At 42.3% G+C, this 22,125-nt stretch overlaps 1 long non-coding RNA gene across 2 annotated transcripts in view; it reads right to left on the bottom strand.

Moving 5' to 3' along the window:
* Nucleotides 1-2,755: 2,755 nt before the first annotated feature.
* LOC124293541 overlaps nt 2,756-22,125 on the bottom strand; it is a 57,035-nt gene continuing 37,665 nt past the window's right edge. For both annotated transcript variants that reach the window (XR_006903385.1, XR_006903386.1), the window contains exon 4: nt 2,756-3,402. This is a non-coding gene — a long non-coding RNA (uncharacterized LOC124293541). The remainder of the gene's footprint in view (nt 3,403-22,125) is intronic.

Here is a 22,125-nt window from a genome sequence, read left to right as displayed (position 1 = left end):
TCGGTCCGTCAATCTGCTAAGTTTCATGGTTCCCTGTCTGTATAAACATTCAACGGATGCTGCGGTACGCGATTAGTTTCGTCTCGCGAGCTTACAGCTATTTCAAACACGAGAATTAATCGTGTACTGCATTCACATATTTGATTAACAAGCCGTATAAATTCAATGATGGATCGGTACAGCATTCAAGATCCTAATTTCTATCTTCATAACGCGCCATTATACCCTCGCAATGCACGCAGCTTGATCAGAATCGTTAATTTAAGGGTGATAGATTTTACGAGTATGACGACGTACAGGTAATAGCACCGTGTAAAGGTTTTTTTAATTCAAGTAACACAGTAATCTAATGAAATCACATGTTCACGATGCAGCTATTATAATTTTAGGTTGTCAAGGATGAATTAGGGTGATAATTGCTATCCATTTATTGACTGGAAGATATTTGTAAACTAACATGAATCTCGACATGAGGTGAAGATCGTGGCATTCAAATGCCTGTCTCTTTTATGGCTAGTATATGCTCCGTGAATTATTTAAAGTAGAAATGTAACGAGCGAGACAATATTAAGTTGACGTAGTTTATTGACTAGATAATATACCTCTATCTTACCTAACGAGGCATTCCCTACAAACAATTTCGTGTAAAAGAAAAAAAGAAACCAGTTAGCAAACGGTTCATTGTAACAACTCGCGTTAGCTTTGGTTGAGTAATCAAATATTGGTTGCTGTCAGGTCAGCCGTCAAATAATTACCTTGAAGTCTTCGGACGGAGTAAATATTGAACCGACACATCTGACGTTTGATGATTGTACCTCCGTAATACATAGTCGAGTGGTAACGTTGACGTTGAAGTCTTCACATTTGGTTTGATACTCTGGCCGAAATATGGGCATGAATTGTTCGGTATCGGGTGAAAAAGATTTCTATTTACTTCTGTAATTGAAAGATCGACAGATGTACATATATATATATATATATACAATATAAGCACGCGTACGAGATCGAAAATGAATAAGCACATGTAATGGCGAACGACGTGTTGTCTGTAATCAACTGACACGTGAGTGTTCGGTTACCAAAGGAATACCGCCTTTGGCATGCGAATTTTTACTGGGCAGCTCTCACAGAACCATCCGAGCTTTCATGCTTTTGGAATGTGGAGGGTTGGCCGCGGGTGTACAGACGATATTTTAGCATTAGGGGCTCCACGTCCTGCATGCTAAAATCTTCTCCGTCGCTATGTATGTGATCCTTGTATCGCTCGTATTTGCCTCCTCCAAGTTTAATACTCTTGGCCTTAAAGTCAGTACGCGCATGCAGTGACTTCCAGACCTCTCCAGAGCTCCATCGTCGAGTAACAGACTTGTTACAGTGTGAAACAATTTCCGGTCTCCCCGGTACAATGCGCTTCGAATGTAACGCGAACTGCAGGATTCGATTTGGCAAGGCGGCAATGGCGGAAGGATTATTACAACTTACCCACTGCGTATCAAATTTATGTTACAAGACAAAATATTACAGGCTTCGGATACTTGAAGGTGTACATATGGCGAATCCGCAATGATGAAAACTATCAGAGGTTGTTTGACTAAAGCTGAATTGCTGAAATATTAATTTTAGACTTGCGGTGCCACGTGGCTGTATCTAATACCTCATACTTCAAGAAATCCTCCAGGGTGCACGAGATGATTACCACCCCCTCGGTGTGAGCCGACGGGAACGAACCTGCGAACGAGTTCATGATAAAATACGATACAGCCGTTGCGCGAGTTAGTACCTCACGTATTTAGCATAAGACTTACCCCCTCTGCACCATGAAACTCGAGACGTGCCCTGACGGTTTTATGGCATTCGATAATGCACGGGCGCAGCTGGCAGGAGTGTGTTACACTTACCGATGACTGCAAGTATCGTTGGTGTGTAAAATCGTACGATGCAGTGGTAAATAGTCGCCGCTGTACCACGATGGAGATTTTTAGTTTGCACATCGGTTTTGAAAAATTGTGATCATATGAATTATTCTACGCCTGAACATCCACATATGACAGCAAATTTCAATTCCTGTAACTAAATATAATGGTTTCAAGCGCATACAGCGAATTTAAACCCCGATTTTTCAGAGAATGGGTCTCATATTTCTGCGTAACTTGAATAACACCCTATCAGTCATTGTGTCAGCCCCGTAACTTTTGTAACGAGAAGGCCGGCTGCTCAATTCATGTCAAACCTTGATTCATTGCAACTCTGATTATCAATCATACCAATGAGCATCAGTTGACGCGACCAATCATCTCATTAAAGTGAAACGAATCGCTCAATTTCAATTTTCCTACTTCACGTTGGAAAGAATTCAATTTGAGGGAAAATCAATCTGCCTTAATCCTTATCAGTGCTTTGCCGAAATCTTTTCACTTTTGAACAGTGGGTTGATTTGTTTAAGATATAATATCCGGTTCTTAACGGCACTATCTTAGTGTTTGATACAATAATAACTGCAAGTGTATAACAAGAGTGCTCGTGACAAATGAAACACAATTTACTGCCAAACTATCCGAAGCCATTACGATCAGGTTTGAGATTGTCCCAACCATGACTATACAAAGTGTACGAAAACAACGTCGCCAGTACGGTTGCTGTTATATTAATATGATTTATGAAGGTAACAAGTTATGACGGCACGGTGGAAAGTTAGTACAGTTGGCCAATACGATGATAAAAGAAAAGATAAAGTTTTGCTGAAACTCACTCGTAAGTTGACACTTTCCTCAGCGTGTGTATCGCCCAGTGGAGCAGTTGTGCGATTTTTACGCCCGCGTAGCAACTCTAGACGACATTCGGGTGTCGCTGCCCCGTTTCCTAAGGGACCAGGGACAACGAAACCCGGAACGAGATCAACGGGCAGAGGCCTTGGTCGTCAGATTCCTGCTTTCTGACAATTCCAACAAAAGAGAGACGCCGGAGGCAGAGAGAAAAGTATCCTCGATGCTCGATGCTGGGCCACGTTGGTAGTTGGTGAACTGGTGAATACTTGCTAATAAAAATAGCTGCTCATCCGTCCTACGTGCAGCTGTTTTATTTCTCATGTCGATTTCTTATGTACCCTCGATATATATACTTTTACGATGGTGGTGGAAAAGAAGACTGGAGAACGGTTGGCTTGATCGTGCAATTTATATACGATTCGCGTACGATGTAATGACTAGGTCGCTGTCGTGGTCGTTGAGAGAACTTTAAAACGGCTGATGCAATTTCTGCCTACTGTTTCTATACTGCTTTTACTATGGCTGACAGACTTCTTCGTTTGCACTTCACGATCTTCGGATTTCCCGTACCCTTCTCCCTTCGTCCCGTATTGCGATGTTTGATCGATTTTTACTACTGGGATATGATGCACGACACCTGAAGAATAAAGGCATTTTCAGACATTGTGTCACACGATGATCGTTGGCAAAGATGACTTGTTATACTTTTTCTACAGATTCGTATAAATTTACGGTAACAATATTAGAATATACTTTAATTAGAATACTGAGTCAAATTGATTCCTCGATTCGATGCAGAAGTAATGTGCTGAAGATTGTGAAGCAAAAAGTACGCGAGACGGTAATTGTCACGTAGTATTACAAGTTGTTCAATTTTAGTCGTATCGACAAGCGTGTTAAAAAATAAAACAACGCGTTACCTTCAATTTCCAGGAGCAATTTTGGAACACGTAAGATTTAACGACATACGTCCAAGGCATTAAGGATACTACAGTTAGGCCTTAATACAGCCTCGGACGTTGGGACGATCAGGTTTCGTTTAAGGTGTGGTAAAACGATGGGCACAGTTACGGGGTTAATAGCAGCTCTAATTGGGTGCTTAGACCGAGCCAATCAGCCTCCTAAAACGCCCCTCTCCTTCCATCCGCCCGATTTTATTACGTTAATCGTAGAATTTCACTTGTTCTTTTTATGTTTATCGATAATTTTTTTCGCTCTTTTCTTTATTACATTGTATACGTGGGTTCATCTAGATGTCTTGTTTTTAGTAACGGTTACATGTCAAAGTCAACTATATGGTCAGCTAATTTCCGTCATGGATGGCCGAGAGATAAAGCAAAAAAAGGGACACACCCGATCAGGGTGATGTCGTAAATATTTCTCGTTGAAGCCAAGTCTTACCAAACCCTCGTTATTGAGCCATATAAGGGTTTTATGATGCGTACCAAGAAGCAATCACTACGATACAATCGGCAGTGGAGTACCCCTGCCATATATGTACTCGATGAAAGACACATATGTGGGTAGGTACCTGTAACATGTATGCGATTACAGAGTCAGCAACCATTTCGAATATATTCGTATAGAAAAAGTTGAAATACAGAGCACAAGGTATTGTTAACACAGCGCCAAAGGTACCAGGCAAATACAATCGGTACAGGGAAAACGAAAAACGTTTGGTTTTGTTATTGAATCGCATATATACGTACACGATTCACGGAGATGTTTATACACGGTTCGACGTTGTTATTTCAGTATTTATTTTCGTGGGGTGCGATTTCTTGGGTCTCGACTCTCAACTGCTCGCGCGACGAAATATAATTCGTGAATAAAAAGCCGTCATCTGGAGTCTTGGTACCTCTCCGAGAATGGAAGCCTCTCAGGGATGTGCCTCGATATTCTTCTCTTTGCGTAGAGCCTCTTTTGCGCCTTTCCTTCGTTTGGCTAGACTTACCCGGTACACTTACAATTAGATATCATAACGAGGAATACAGGTGATGTTGAACACATTGGTGCGATGCCTCCTTTAAACGATGTAACGCCTCCAAAGAATGCTCGCTACGGATATTGTACCCGTTCGACTATAAAAGTGAGAAAAAGTTTCGGAGTTACATACACATTTTACGTGGAAAATGAAAAAGGAGAAACAAGCGACCCTGCACAGGTTTTTGCACCTATTTAACAGCGTGGGCGGTAAATACCTTCCCGCACACGGCTCGAATACTCCCTCGGGTCTTGCGGCCAGTGGGCCGAAATGCTGTGGCCTGAAAAACTGTCGAATTGTTTGACAGGAATAGGGGGAAACCGGGGATAAAAGGGGGTAGCCGTTATAAGCGACGCCCCCTGCCCCACATTGCAATTCATCCTCAACGTTGAGGCACATTCCGAGTTGTGAGTAAGCATAATGGAAGTGAAGTTGGGCTTGCAGTACCTACTGTTGCTGAATAGAAGCTTCGTTAGGCTTTGTCTGAGTCTAGAGTACAGCTTTGCAAGCTATACTCGAGCTACTTGAATTATTCCGTGACGCAGACTGTGGCGGGTCAGCATCCTCTGTATACCGCGTACTTCCGCTCAGTCGTTTTCGACTGTACTGAATTTCATACTGTTATAAATGTATGAAGTGTTTACAGGCAAAATAGTGCCCGTGTAAACATGTCGAAGGCACTCGAATCAATGATTTTTTTTACAGAATGGGAGGGGTGCCAATCTACGAATGTGCAGAGACAAGTAAAAGGATACGAACTGTAAGTGCAGATTAACAGAATCCTAGAACCAAGTTTTGCAAATAAGTTATTTCAAATTGGAACGTATAACTTATCCTCAATTGAATTCCGGCCATTAAAACTTGTTCGCGAACGACCCGTAAGGGTTTACTTAAAAAAGTAGAGCAAATACTGACTGTACGTTTAGTCCAATCATTTTTCACAGCAAAAATTAGAACATTGTTAGTCTGAGATGTTTAATTGCAGGTCGATGTTAATTGATAACCAATGAATATAGTTACAAGCATTTTATTGAATGATTGTAGTTCTAAAATTAAAATAATCCCGGAAAATCTAAATCACTATTCATATCGTTAAGTTTTCTTCGTTTGCGTGGAAAATTGATATTGCGAAAAAATATTTAATTTATACTGGTCCCATTACAAATACGCCGATCATGCCTGCTGAAACAATTAGTTACAGACCGTCACGAACTATTAAAACAAGTTACTTCCTGCCAGTTAATTCAAAACGCGACTCAAAATTCAACAATTCACAAATATACATCAGCAACTCATCAAATTTTATCAAAGACACATAATTCTTACATCGAGTACAAGGTTTGATAAATACCCTTTCACTTCTGCTCCAGAGGATTCATCTAGTAGGTACATGCAAAACTCAATTGTAAGTGCATAGCGAAGCGAAACGGGTATAATGGTTGGCTTTTAACAAATCGGGCTAGGTTGAATCGAAATCATATCTATACCTATGTAGATACGTAAGTTAAACTTCGAGAATGATACACAAGTCGATGTGTCACCGTCGGGTCGAGGTCTGTTTGTGGTATGCATGGATGGGGCGATCAATAAAGTGGTGGTTCGGTGACGAGGGTGGCATCTCGCCAAACAAACATGCGATCGATCAAACGTTTTATTTTTAATTTTTCAGATCGAGTTCGTCTGACAGGCGTTCACAACCCCGAATCGGGGTGGAAGTGTCGGCTTCACCCCCGCCGAATTAAACCTATTTACATATTTCATACGGGACATTCCACCCTGCGCTGACCACCATAATATTTACCATTTGAAAAATGTTTTTCCCTTGAATTTAAGCAGCGTGCGATGCCACCCGGGGCCGGGTTACCCGACACGTCGGAGTTTTTGTGCGTCAAATATAGACTTAGCAGTGATGAATGGATGGCGCGACGGCATGACAACATGTATTAATGGGGAGGGCCCAACCGGACATTAGGACATTAGGGTGGCGGATTTGGAGAGACGAGGAGCTCGTAAAAACACATTTTTTATCGCCTTAATTTCGTCTTAAATATTATCCCCCGAGCAATCCAAAGGTTAATTAAAAACGTCGTCAACGTTATTCCGGAAGTTAATTGAACGCTGAGATTTTCAATCATCGTTCCGCACGAAAAAATTAATCGAAAACTTTCGACTCGTGGCTTAAACGGCAAGACGTATTCCGATATTTAAACTTGAATAACAGTCACCGAGAGTATGTTTCTCCTCGTTTCCTCGCAGCTCGGTAATCAACGTCTCAAATATCGGATAACCGAAGAACGCAATACATTCGCAATACGGAACCATGCGGAAGGCGTCCTGCAAACTACTCGAGGCGGAATTGCTATTCAAGTCACAATGCTGAGCCCGCAATGGTCTCATGTCGCCCCTTTCGCCAGGCGGCAGAATGGGAGTGAGATTGCCGAATGTCTTTGGCTTGAAGGGGTGACCGACAAGAGCTCGGAGGAAAAGGTTCCGTTGAAAAGGGTTTGAGAGAGCTTTCAAGGACCCGCGGCCAAACAAGAGTTCTGTTTTTACTGACACATTTTGTCTTTCATCCGTCTATTAATGTTGTACAAAGTCGATACTCCCGCTGCAACTTTTCGCTAGTTCGAGTAAATCGACGCAGGACGGAACCTTCTCCTCATTGTTCACTCGGACACCGAAAAAGGCTCTCGAGTAGTAAAATCTTACAGTTTAGTGCCCGCGAATTACGATAACGAGAATCTAATCTAACACAACTCAGTCGAGGATAACGGAGATTGGGGTTCTTCAGATCTGTCACGCTCGGAATTTGCCGGAGAAAACTTTGAAAGAGCTGAACAACCTGCCGCAGGGATCATTCTGCAGAGAGAATGAATGTGTGGAGCCGGTTCTCCGTATACGGTGTCTCGGAATTCTGGCTTTTATCTCCCCCGCCGGTATTTTCAATTGCGATTCCATCAGATTTTATTGCCCCACTTAACATCTTTTTACGAACCTATTGACTTTGACTTAGTTAGGGAGAGAAAAACGACGAGAAACGGTGGGACACACTAAAGGGAAAGAAGTGAATAAAATTGAACGGAAACGTGCCGATACATACGTGCGCAGAAATGTTAACCACACGGTATTTTTATTTTGTTCACGGATTTTGGAGTCAACTCTTTGACTGAAAAATTTCCACCCACAACTCCACAGTTTGACTTTGAATGAAAATGATCCGACTCACGATCGCCGTTATTCACCGGTTCGCTCACATCTTCGTTTTATCTATACGCCGGCGTTTTAATATTTTTCTCACGCGACAATTCTGATCTGACGTGATCGGCATGAAATCCAATATCTCAGTCTCTGGGTCACTTGGTTGTGATCTTTGTCAAGTATCGACGGCCAAAGTACAGCAGGTTCAGGTTGACAAGGTTACATTATCCTCTCGTGGTGTCAATTGGCATATTAAAAACTTTACGAAAGTTCATCATGTATTCATTGGATCACTAGCACTTCGAAAAGCGTGCAGGAATTATACTCAACGTCATTTGGTGAGGGGATATAAAACGAACGCATGACAGGAAAAATTTATTCACCATTGATCTGGAACTGAACAGACAGCAGCGTATTAAAATGTGAAATAGATATTGGGTCTAGATAACCCGAAGTGATTTCGAGACCATATTCGCCATGGGTCAGACTTCAGTTCCAACCCTGTTCGTCACGGGAGCGTTAAGCTTTTAGCGTCATCTGATCACTATTTTTTTTGATCACGGTTACCGCGTAACATTTTTTTTTTAACCATTGTTACAATTTGCTTTTGTGAGATCTGATTTAACCAACAAAATATAGTAAGCTAAGCAAACAGATTTAATTTGACAATATCCATAAAATTTAGCATTGATAATTGTAATTATACTAAACAGTTACTTGCACGTACCACATTTTCATGTATAATTCTGAGAATATTTAAATTGTTATTGTAACGATACCCATTTTACTATGATTTTCTAGTAACTATACCGTATCCAATTTTTCCTAGCGTATACTAACAGTAACTTTGCGTTGCGTCAATAAAGTCTCTAAACTTTTACATCGGGAGTACAAATACTTGTTGACACTTCGATTACGCATGAAATTCTAATCGCATAGGTGATTGAATAACGAAATTTCGGAAAATCTTCGTAGCCACGAGGTATAAAATAAACGTTAGGACCGCGTCAATATCGATGGAAGGACATCTCATCACGCGAGGAATTTCTGATATTCAAAAATGTTTTCCGATATGGCATCCGTTTAAGGGAGTAGACACAACAGAATTTCAAAATTTGTAAAAATTTGATTTTGGGAATATTGCATCCTTACCATATCCTTCGAGAGGTCGGTCGTTCAGAAATTCTTAAAATTGATAAAATAGCAACGAAAAGTGGCCAATCTTGGCCTTCGAGTAATGATGGATTCAAGCGTACCGCAAAGTACAGCTTAAAGTTTACTGCTATAACGTCAGTGTCTGTGATGTTTCTTTTTGTTAGAATCAACGGCAACAAAATAATAAATAAGACTGAAAGAAAAAATCTTTCTACCTTCATTTATCGCTTCCCAAATTAACATTGCAAAATAGCGTATATTTCAAAGCTTCAAAGGTTGTTTACCCGCTGAGAAAACGTATTTTTGTGGCATGCATCGTCCCTTCATAGAAAAAAATTCCACCACAAAGGTCTTTCGGTTTTTCTAGCGATCCTGACGAGGCTTCTACATATAGGCGTGTACACTTGTCTGTAGTAATTCTGGGACGCTTTATTTTTTGGCCAAGTCGGTTACGTTGGCAATTCTGAATCAGCCCGCAGCCCCAACGCCGGCCGGCCGTAAAACAGTCTCAATCTGTGTCAGGAAGTAAGAGAAAACTTACTTATCCGGAGACGAAACTCCGGAATAGAAAGTTAGGCCAAACTTCAGCACAGACTTAGTAGTGAAGATTTTTACCACTCATTCCGTCTGTGTTCTTTGCTCGTTCAAATATTATGATTATTAAGTGCTGACCAGGTGTCGACAGCTGCCTGGTTAACATATTTCGAACGAACGAAAAACAGGAACGCAGCTATTGGAGGAAATCGGTACTACCAAATCTGGGCGAAAAATAGGCGCAATTTTTCCTGGCAAGCAGGCTTGACTTTAATCTCCTTCTCTCTTACTTTCTGATCTTTGTAAACGTAATGTAAACCATGACCGTTGAATCTAACCCACTAGTATAAAATTCAACGGTGATGCGGGCTGATTTTGCATTGCCAACGTAGCCAACTCTTCCGAAAAATTAGCCGGTATAGAATCACTGCGGGCCAGTGTACACGGGTACATATGGAGATACCGAAATGGCGGAAGCCCCCGGCGGTCAGGCACGTATTATTCCGGACAAAGAAGATCGACTGACCCGATGTTACCATTGAACGACGCTGTGAGGGTATGACTTACGCTATTTACTCATTCCGGCGACTTGGTACCGCCGACCTGGTCGGTCTCCAAGGTGGAGCACGGCGTGGGTGTAGGTGTGGAATGAAGACCAAGCCGATGCTTCCACATTTTGCCAACGGCGTCGTATATTTTCCCAACTCAGACAACCGGACCGCCGTGTTCGTTCGCTTGACCGCGAGCCGGAGAATGCGAGGGGACGTAGAGGAGGGACTCTCGACCATCGGACTCTCCCTAACTCTTCTGTGACCATTTTTCTGATTTTTATTCCTCTCCTTTTATTTTATCTCCATTCCCTGGGAGCCGAGCGGTGGAAGCCCGCAGGTCGAGATCACATACATTCTTACCGTCGTCCCGTGGGCCCGAATTTTATTTTACTCAATTTCGCGGCTATCGCTGCCAGCGCCGATCGTCGACTCCTACGGCTGTCGTATGTGTGCATGCATGTACGTGTGTATGTATACCTTTAATGCGCGTACGGGCGAAGCGATATATCTGCAGGAGCAATCACCGATCAACCTTGACTTCTTCATTTCCATATCCTATATCTCGAATACCTTGCCCTGATTGCTCGCGTGACAAGGAAAAATTCATTTCGTCGACTGGAATTTTATACCGCACGAAGTATGGAAAACGCAACCGGCATGCCAGGTTACCCGGGAAAAGGAGAAACGAAACACCGACAACTTGATGTAAATATTAATAAATGTCGTTGACGGTAGGGTAGTATTTTGTGCTATTGATTTTACAGTGAAATACTACAAATCCCCCCTGGATTTCGTTTTATTCTACCCCGTCTTATACCTCCGGACTCTGGAGATTAAAGTTCAAATTATTTCGTATGTAATTGAAGTACACGAAAAGAAATAATGATCGGAGTACGAGAAAATTCGGAAAATTTGGGCCAAGATAAAGAGAACTTCGTGTAACAAACTTTTTACCCTTGTGTTTTTTTTTCACCTTCAAACGATAAAGAACATACATCACTGCTGCTCTTTACCTCACTCTTAAAACTGATTGCCTACTACACCCTTTTGTTCTTGTACTTCCTTAACTTGCTTAAGAAAATGGTTCCAAAATTATTAAATTGTAACCGTAATTCGTTGTTTTTTTTTTTCTAATCGTCATTATACATTGTTCGACGAAAACTCCTCGGTCGGACTTTGGTTTCCATTCACTGCTTCGAAAATGGAAAAGGTTTCCGCCAGCGTCAGGCAACTTGAAACGTACGGGTTAAACAAATGCAGAACAAAATATACGACGCACGGTATAATTTAGAACATTGGTTAGAAGTTTTTTTCATAAAAAAAATTAAATAAAATAAACAATAAAGAAACGGAATTTTATTCTATATATATATATTTAACTACTGATCGCGTGAGTGGGATTCATTTACTGTAAAGCTACAGAAATGGTGTAGATACTGTAAATATAGCTGAATTAATTAGCACGTTTGGCCAACTCGGTTAGACTCCTGAATCCAACATTGTACCTATACCATCAGATGCTGGAATACGGATTTATCTCGTATCAATTTATTTATTATTGAGCCGAGTACGTTCGCGGTGAGTTATATTGGCCAAGGTAAATCCCAGGGTGCAAGTGTCAAGGGTCATTAACACTAAATTCTGTTGTACGAGACGGTTAATTTTACTCATTCACGGTTCACCGCGAGCACACTCGGAAATAAATCAGGAAATTTGGCTCGCTCTCGCGACAGGCATGCGTTATTGATAGTGGGCGGTATAATTCTTCTCAAACCTACAAATTACAATACAAAAGTAGACGCAGGTGCGCCTGGCTTCTAGGCGAACAGTTGACCAAGTACCAAGGGTTTGAGTTCCGCTCGTGGTGCTCGAGGAGTTTTAGGCAGCCACTGAATGGAGGAGAAGACAAAACTTCGGTAGGTAAGGTGAAAAGCACAACAGCCCCTAGCTGCTTGACAGGAATAAGTATTTATAGTATGTATACCTTGTCCAACTTCTGTGGAAGACTTTCGGTAACCAAACTCCCGGCTAAAGTACAATAGAACGTAAAGTCAAAGTGTATTGTAACGTCTCGATTTAGCGGCTGGGCGCTCGTGGTGGAACGTACTTCTTTATTCTCGAGTATTGGTTGGCCGTGATAATTTCATTCAGAAACATCTCGACGTTGTTGTATTTGGTTTATTCAGCTTTCAGAGCTTTCGAGGTTTCACACACCTGTTTATATTCGCACGGTGACTTGCCCCTATCTCTGTATAAATTATTCTCCTGTACATTATTCTATCTCTTTGTTTTACTCTTATTCTGTTTTTATTCAATAAAAAAATTTAACATCTCTCTGTTCATGAGCTATTTTTTCATCACGAGCTGCTACAGCTCTTGCTTTCGCTGTTATCTGTGCAATACTTGCTAATCCTACTGGCTTGAATTGTTTTATATTAGCGATTTTCTCACGCTTTCTTACTTTACTAGTTTTAAAACACTCGCTCGCTAAGGCTCGCTCGGGGTCGGATGCCTAGTGTAACTGGTTTTTGTGCTCGTGCGCTCGCTTACTAGTTGTCAGTGTTTTTCAAGATGAAATAGTTGATGGGGAGACTGAGGCACGATTACTCCCCAAAAAATCCTGCTATTTGCTCCACAGAATGAACACTGTCTTTGTGGATGTGTGGCAAACCGAATCTGCCCGTAAGATTTTTTCTATACAATGCTACAAATCACGTTTACACATGCATGTAAGTATAACGTATTGTGATTTTATAACAATAAATTTCGTCAAAAAATACCACAGTACAATCAGCTAAGTGCTAACAGATTTGAAACACTACGCACAGCAATTTTAGCTCTGATTGACCGACGTTGATGTCATGTATTCCTATGTATGCTATGCCAACCACTCACCAATTGCAATTTGTTGATCCTGGTCGTTCGGTTTCTTTTTCCGATTCAAAATGTTATCTGAAGCATGCATATTGGTTTGATAGTACAAAACATGACGGTTTGAATAATCAAGCTTGTAAACTTGAAAGTTAGTCCGGAAGGTCAAAAGTCATGTGGTCAAGAACCTGGACAGTTGAAACTACGGAGCGCTTGTCCTGGAACTCCAGGTACACGAGGAAGCGGACCCGGAGCGCAGGATCCAGGAGGTAGAGAAACCGTCACTCAAAATTTGCGGAGCGCGATTCTCATCCGTCCGCTCTACTGCGCGATTGTTTCCAGACTGAGGAATTCGGCTAGCTGATTTTCGTCGTCGACGATTACTACAGATCGATGACGTCAGAGAAAAAAAAAATTTAGGTGACGTCACTTTCTGAATATCCGAACATCCAAACTTCGGTTTCGAACTTTAATACTATGTATGATGTATGATGTATGATATGATATGATGATTGTTCCTATTCTAACTAACCTGTATGAGTTTTCTCTTCCTACGGATATCTACGAAGTTTGTATGCATTTTCTCCATGTCGGTTTTCGACTGCATCGCTGTTTATTGATCAACATCCTATTTATTCAATGCTTCTACGGGTCGTCAAGCCGAATCTGTTATTCTGGAACCATGATAATGCTTCTGCAATCGTTATTTGTATACGTTTATATCTACTCAGTCTTTCACTTTGACGGTAACTTTGACTAGCCAATTGTAAGTCGATAAATGAAATGAATGGGAAAGAAAGTGGAATGTTTCCGGGAACATCGTTCCAGTGATATTCCGAATGACAAAATAAAATGAAGAGTAGCGTAAATTAATATCAAGAGGCCTGATGAGCTTCGGGTGTTTCACAATCAGTATAAAACAGAGAAAATAGGCACGAAGAGTAAAGGCAACAACAACAGCGTTTGAATAGATGATTAAAAGTTTGAATTTCCGAACTTTTCAAGTGAAAGTAAAATCTTTTTTTTTTAGCAAAACGATTCCTGGTTTCTAACTTTTCCAATAGAATTATATATGTGTGCACTGTAAAAAAAGAATCATGTTTTGTCCAACATTGTCCAAATTCTAAAGTGCATAGCAAAGTTGTTCGTCGTTACTAGGCAGTATAATTTGTTGAATCTATAAACTCGTCAAGATCGATATTAATATTTCTTCAGCGTATAATCAAGCGTGAGTGCTTATACGTGGAACAATGTGACGATCAATTGAATCCGCGGTACTAAACAACAGCTCGATTGGAATTCTGTGCAAGTTTTTCCCGGCTTATTTCCGTCAGAACGACAAAAGAGAGGAAGAAAAATGAACGCGGGATATTAACCTGCCGGTATATGAACAGCTAAGTTACTGACACCTCCACTGACATCTCGTTAACGAATACTGTTCTTTCCGATAATTGAAAGAGGATCGATTCCCGCTCACCCCTTGTGCAAGGTGGAAAAAGCTCCTTGGACAATGATCAATTTATTGCACGGTGCGGTCATTTCCAGAAAATACCATTGTGAGGAAGCGAACGGAACGAAACGAGACGAGACGGGGAGAGATGAAACAGGGTTCTGTCGATGTTGTACGTATGGGCATGGAGGGAAAAAAGGACGCCAGGGTATAAGCCGAGGAAGGCTAAACTACGCCGACGGAACTACGAACTCCGCTGGGATGAATTAGGAAAAAGAACAACCGAAGGTTCATCGGTTGGTCTGCGCTGCCGCGTAGAATATGCAGTGGGTACGTTTACATGTATGGCTGATGTATGCGGAAGGCCGTTGTTTCTGCTTTCCGTAAAGAGGAACAGTATGTAACTGAAATTGGGTATTACAGAATGGAAACATTGTTTTTTTCTTTCTCCAATACTATAAATTCTATCGGCTTGAATATATTTTCGGTTGTCGTTTACTGTGTAAAACCAAGAACCATATTTTCCATAATCAACCCATGGGCGGTACATAGGTCCGTTTTTCAGCAAAACCAGTTGGTTTTTGCAAGGTTAAAAGTAGTACCGTTAGTCCAATTTGACTTTACCGAAACCTATTCCCTTCAGAAAACGTACCGTTTTCACCTGAGGTCGGGAATGTTGGGAAAAAAATTTAGCAAGAATTTTCCACGACATATTATAGTCTCCTAATTTTTGTTAATGATCAAAAGCACACCCGGTTTTCGTTCTCCTCAATATAAAATTTTTAAAAGCCTTTTTTACCTCGGGATTTTCTAGAAAACTCAGTAATTTCCGCGCATTTTATCATGCAATTATGAGTTGAAAATTACATTTTCCGTACCAATACGTCGGAGCTCTACACCTATATAAGACGCTTTGCTCTCGCTCCCGCTCGGACGTTTTAACACCGCGTAAGTTAGTTATAGGTTAAGTTCTGATTAGTTTCTCCGAAGGTTTGACAAATCGGTATTGTTAAATGGAACTCGAGTTATACGGGTGTCGGTAATACCCGTCAGGACAAGTGACTTGCAAATAAGGAACAATAAGAAAATATGTCAATGAAAACTGGCTCCATACTGCAATAATTCGGTTTCAAATGTTTTCACCAAGCAATCAAAGAACGCTGTTTTGAAAGTAGCCTTAATTTAGCATTGGGTAAATATTTCGTAATGATCATTTTCGATTTCTTCTGACTCACCCGTATGTTTAAATATAAGTATATATACACAGACGTTTAAATGCGTGTCCTTCGAAAGAAAATAATGAGAACCGAATAACAGGGATAAAAAAAATTTCCCCGTGTTCGAAAATTGTGTGAAAAAAAGAAGAGCAAAAAGAAAATACTCGATTGGGTGGAAAGTCGACGCGACTGTACCACATAAAACATCCGTATTTATAGGCCGGAAACGCAAGCCGCAATCGCGCGGCAGCGTGGATGTGAAACAAAACAAGGGCCGTCGGAAGACGCCTGAAAAATGTTAGTAAATGATATAAACCTGTATAACGAACTGAGCAGCCGTGTTATCAGGTCGGTTTCAAATGGCGGTGACTCGGGGCTGATATAGGTTCGAATTCGACTCTGACAGTTCGATGTTATTTACAGCCCACGGAGCCCGATAGGGGTGGACGGGAAAGAGGCGTGCCGAACCAACTGACGGCCAATATTTATTTTTCATTTATTTACACCTCCGTCAGCGGTGGTGAGCCTCCGTGAAAATATTTCGTTATTCGCGTTTCAAGCGGACACTTGCTCGGCCCGTCCTCAGCTTATTCGCCTTTCAAATTTCCCGGGCTTTGGTAGTAGGTGGAGAATCGGCCAACGCGGACCGTAAATCACGAACCGTGAACCGTACAAGAAGGGGTCTAATTACCCGAGCGGTAACTGCTTACATGACCGTGACACGTTGCATTAACGAGCTGGCAGCAATCGGGAGATAGTCTCTTCTAATAAGTTCGAAACTTGCTCCGGCGGACCAGAACGTTCCCCGCATCGTATCTGGTCTAAACTATTCCCAGAATATGTAGTTACCGGCTCTCGGCTTGCCACCGAGAATTCTGGCATTCCAAAATAGTAATTATCAATTAGCGCCAATTTAGACGCTTGTGCCGAAGGATGCGATGCAAATACTCGCACGTATTTCAACCGAGCAAGAAGCGATTGAAGTCAACGGCATACGATTTACCCCCGTAATGCGTGTCAACGTTTGATCTCACGCATGTACGCTGTACTCAAGCCTTACACCACTTAAAGCTTATCACTGTACAGAATATAATTTTTCTGTAATAAAGTCTCGTAGTTGCAGCTTTATTCAGATCTGTTCGTTTACCGATATCGTCTCAATTTGAAGGAGTATGTAATTTACGAACAGTTGGCGGAGAATTTTAAATAAAAATTGAATAATAGCTTCCCGAGGTACAGATTCTCAAAATTCACCCACTTTATCAGCTGTCTATTCGCACATACTTAAGTACCCACTCAAGGTAAATCATTTCAGGTAGAACAGAGGGTAACTATTCACACATCTTCTGTTTCTGAGTTATACAAGAAAAAAAGAAAAAAAAACGAACAAGACAATTTCCCCAGTCACGCTAGGAGTATTTCCTGAAGTTTAGGACGTAAAGGTTCGCGTTAACGAGAGTTAATGTCACGAATTAGGTGGTAAATACCAGCGGCGTATGTACACATATATCCTTGGTAAGTTTCGAGGTAATAAATTTTTTTCACCACTGGAGTAAGGCGATAAATTTATTAAATCCAAACGAAGAGTGTTAATGCAGTATAAATTCATGAATACAAATCAACCCTTCCATTGTCTGACGAAATTTGCCAGGCGCACAATGGCCCGGCTCATACGTTAGCCGAAGCCCCCCGCAGCCCGGCTAAGATTTATATGCAGCATATAATTGGTCCATTTCTCTCGCTAGGCGTGAGTCGGTTTGCAGGGTTGGGTTAGGGGTAGGTTAGTTAACCTTACTTAGCACGAGGCACGAGTGTGAATTTCTCTGAGTACAAGTGAAACCTCGTGTTGTTCGGCCGCTTGCTGCTGCGAGCTTTGAGCTTTTCTTGCAGTATTTTCAGCATCGCGCCATCCACTTTTGCACAGCCAGTGTCGAGACCCAGACCCACCCGACGCATGACGGTGCGAAACGCTCAGGGCTTAACGAAGCGACGTATGTGCAATATTGTACACACCGGTCTGCAATCGGCCCGGTTTTTTGGGTTGCAGCGGAAGATCGAGGAGCTCAAAGAGCTTTCTGTGATCACCGGAACCAACGGCACTTTTTTGACAGGATCAATGGCACGGGGTCAGGAGTGAATCACGCCTGGGCGACCTGTACCCAAAAATACTTGATGAGACTGTCCGGCGTTTACCACCCCCGACGACGCTGAGCGCTGCTATAAATGACGTTTCTGTTTTTGCCGCTGCTACCGCCGGATTAGCCATACCTCAGAGAGCGTCTCTTAGCCACGTTAGACATGTATTTATTCATAGCCTTCTTCAAAGTGTGACTTTGAAATAAAATCGTTTCGAATACCAAGCAAGTCGAGGAGAGCCAAGTGGTGGCGGTGGCGGTGGGTGAGCGGAAGGGGGTATAAAACCAGAAGGAAAATGAAGGGTGGGTAGGGAGGAGAGGGGATGCAGATTCCTGTCGTGCCTATCCTAGGCTTTTTATACGCGGAAATAGTTTGCTCTCCTGACTTTTATGTACGCCCGCTTAATCCACTGCAACAATTCACATAGATGGGCAAAAAGGTCGAGCGGCTCGGAAAAGTTTATTTTGTAAAATTGCGTCTTCATCATTCTTCCGCGAAAAGAGATTCACGGTCAGAATAATTAGAAGAAGCGTTGTGTCCGAAAAATGAATCTTCACGTAAACCGCACGAAGATACCACTCCAGCAAACGTGACATTGGATCTCGAAATTATCGCAGTTCACCATGCTTTAAAAAAGTCAGTAATAACGTTATGATACCACAATTGACACTAGGCGTAGAGATCAATTTTTGATTCGCCGCGATTGCTTTTTCCGTTACTGTTCACACGCTGCTAAGAAAAGTGGCGTTGAATGCAACGCTGAGGCTATTTTTCAAAAGTCCATATCATTTTATTATATTCTGCTTGAATGTTCCCTCGATTAGTCTTAACTTTCACTTAAAAATTTGCAAAAATTGCAGCATAATCCGTGAGTGAGACACATAGTCAAGTAACTTGTCTTCCTTACGTGTCCTGGGTGCAGCCAGTGGCTTTTAGCGGGCGTGAGTCAAGAGCATTGTTCGACCTTCCACGTGGCGAACTTCCCCGCATCGAATTACCCAACTATTAACCGAGACAGTCTGCATCCCAGAACGTGGGAGGTGGTTAAACTCGATTCGCAACTATGTTCCGCACTTGCCGAGATCTTCCGTCTTTCTCGCCCCCCGTAAACGTAGCTCAGGATGTTTCACCCGGGGCGCGTGGTTATTTTGGACATTGCCTACTGCTGAGTGAATTTCGACATAGTGGTGTACATATCACGAACCGCACGCTCGTACAATCGGCGTATGAGGGCCTGTGCCGAGTTCTCTCTCGTCTTAGGTTTGTAATTAGGGGTTCTTTGTCTTGAGGGTATTTTCCGGCGCGGCTCAGGCCTGCTTTATTAAGGGAGTTTTAATCGGCGTACCGCGTAAATAAAGCGATTCTGCGGGGTAAACAAAGGCACGGGGGCCGCTGTTGTGAGACGGCAAACAAACTTCCGACCCGAGCTCGCAGAGCTCCGTTTCGCGAATGTGGGGGGGAAGGGAAAGTTTTCCACTCGCCCTGTCCGACGACGCGGAAATATCGAAGGTCATCTGTAAGAAAGGAAAACGCGTGTCGTACGGCGGCCTGTCCTGCACCCTGAAAAGAAAGTGATGGAGAGTATAATAAGGGTGGTATAGGCACTTGCACGTAGAAGAGCGGGGGTGCGATATTCGCCCCGTCGAGAGGAGCCGAAGAGACTGAAAAAAAGACACTCGTAAAGCGGAGGGTCCTCGACGGCTCACCCTGACAGTAAATTCCTCAGGAGCTAAGCGATACGCGCAGGGTGGTGGAGGAGCTCGACGCAACGACCACATCCCGACACTTGAGAGATCATAGCTATCCATACCGGCTATGAGAAAGTGTATCGCACACTCCGACCGAGTAGCTGCAATTTGCCGCTGTATTTTCACCCCGCGATCGATTACATATATTACATATATTAGGGTGAACCAAAAAAACTAACCTACAGAATCTATGGTCGTAAAAGGATCTATTTACGGAGACAAAAATTTTCCCGTTTGGAAAAAGTTTTAGCTCAATTTTAAAAGGAGTCGCTGGCCATTTGAAATTTCTCATTTAAATAACACGCAAAAAAATTCAATAACATAAAGACAAAAGTCATAGGATAGGTTAGTTTTTTTGGTTCAGCCATATATATATATATATATAGTTGTAGAACCTGGAACGATAGGAGAGGGAAGTTTTTCCCTCTAGTCAAAAACGGGTGTAAATACATCGCGTTCCGGATTAAAAGTTTGGACAATGTACAGCCACGTGAAAGAGTTTTCCATCTTTTGACGCCTGATGTGGCGGGGCTGCGGATTGTCCCGTGTGCGTTTCTTTGTGTCCTTTGTATCGTCGAGAAGTTACCGCGACGTGGACGTAAACGGTTCAACTTAATCAGATCTGGCTCTTTTCTCCACAGGGGTTCTCCGGCCTTCACAGCTCACTCTTAAACTCGCGACGACAATCACGCGACGAAATTAGCGGTGAGGAATGCCTCCGCTTGTTGTGTACCAGATTTTTAACAATATTATTATCGTTAAGTCACGCGCGGGGAGCCGGGAGAAATTAGTAGCGCCGTTAAGATACCGTCTTATCTGCATAATCACGAGCATAACGGCGACGTCGTTGCGTTGCATGTTAATTAATCGAATCACTGGTGTTTTGTGTTTGTAATAATTTTTCTTCATCCACTGGCTGCGCGGAGCTGCGGGATTAAATGTTCTTACGAATACATATAAAATAGAATATGCTTCTATAAATGTTGCTTACTTTTCTCAATTCTAGTATTCCAAATGAAAAATACAAAATTAGTAGGTATTTGAAATGAGTCATGAAATGCGAAATGGGACTTTGCTTTGTTGCAATGAAACCATTTCAAATGTTACCCTGCAGCCATTTCCACGTAAAAAAAGCGTCGAGAAAACTTACAAAGAAAGTACCCAAAACGTACCTCACAGATTTCTTCATTCGGTGGTATATCGTAGTAAAACATCACACGCTTATAGTTTACCTGCTGATTAAACCGTTTAACGGGTAAAAATTACTTCCAAAGTTGATCCCTAAAAACGACGGATGTAACCCACGGGACTAAAAACAGTGCACGTATTGTCGTCTATCACTAGTGAATAATGTCCAATTAGTTTCATCGGAAAAACTTTCGTCATTATCGTGAAATAATAAAAAATTCACTTTTTCAGATAAACCTTGGTGCTAGTTCTTATTCCTCAGTCAACCAAATTGGCGCATAAAAAAAAAAAAAAAATATGAGTCTAATGTCTTTTGACGTACCACAACATATCACAGAATAAAGAAAATCGGCGAATTACAACTCGAGCAGGTACTTACCTCGTTAGCAAAAGACGACTGTCGATTTATCAGCAGGTGAATGCCATGAATTTGTCATGGTTTATCGATCACCCCTTTCGACGTTTCGACCAAAAGGTTGCGAACATGACGTGAACAGCGACGCTCTCACATGGTTCTGAAACGAGACTCCGTTGCAGGAAGAATGAATAATAATTACGAATGGCCAGAGAGAAACCGATGACAAGTAAGACCGCAAAGTTTTGCATCGGTGCGAAACTTGAGCTGATATATAGCTTATGGCTAGATATGCAGGCTGGCTGGCTGGCTGGTGACCTCGTGACATCGCAGTTATACTCCTGCAGTATCCGGAAGACTGACGCAGTGTGACGCAGTGTATACGAAGCCCAGGAGCACTTACGCAGGCAATGTATCTCTGTTTGTTGCTAGAAGGGGGTTTACTAGCGAATCACTGCCTGGTCTAGGATACTGCGCTACTAAATCCCACCCTCCCTCCCTTGGTCCTGCGGACGGCAGGCGCACCTCGTTTTCGCTCCTAACTTCGCCCTGCACCGGGGCTCATCCGACGACCTGAAATGTGGCCGGGTAACCTACCGGCAATGTCTTTCAGGTATCGGGCGCGAATTGCTTCGCGGATGAGTGCCCACCCGGGGAAAGAGCTTCTCAAACTACAAATAAAATCGGTTACGAGATAGCTCGTTATACAAACTCTGAGGGCGGGTAAGGGATACACCTCGATTTCATCCTGCCCCGAAATAGTACTTCAAGTGTTTTCGGCTCGGTCGATGTTCTCCGAACTTTATTTTACAACGTTATAAACAACATACTTCGAATCTCGAAGACTACAAGTATCTTCTCATCGCGGGGACAAAGTTCTGCGAAATGATCACCGTGTATGTAACAATTATTTTTCCACAACTCCGTTGAGAATACAGTGATTCTCGAGAAAACTGTGCCTGGTTTGACCTTT

The sequence above is a fragment of the Neodiprion lecontei genome, chromosome 3 (assembly GCF_021901455.1).
Source record: "Neodiprion lecontei isolate iyNeoLeco1 chromosome 3, iyNeoLeco1.1, whole genome shotgun sequence".
NCBI lineage: Eukaryota > Metazoa > Arthropoda > Insecta > Hymenoptera > Diprionidae > Neodiprion > Neodiprion lecontei.
This window is presented reverse-complemented; position numbering and strand designations above follow the sequence as displayed.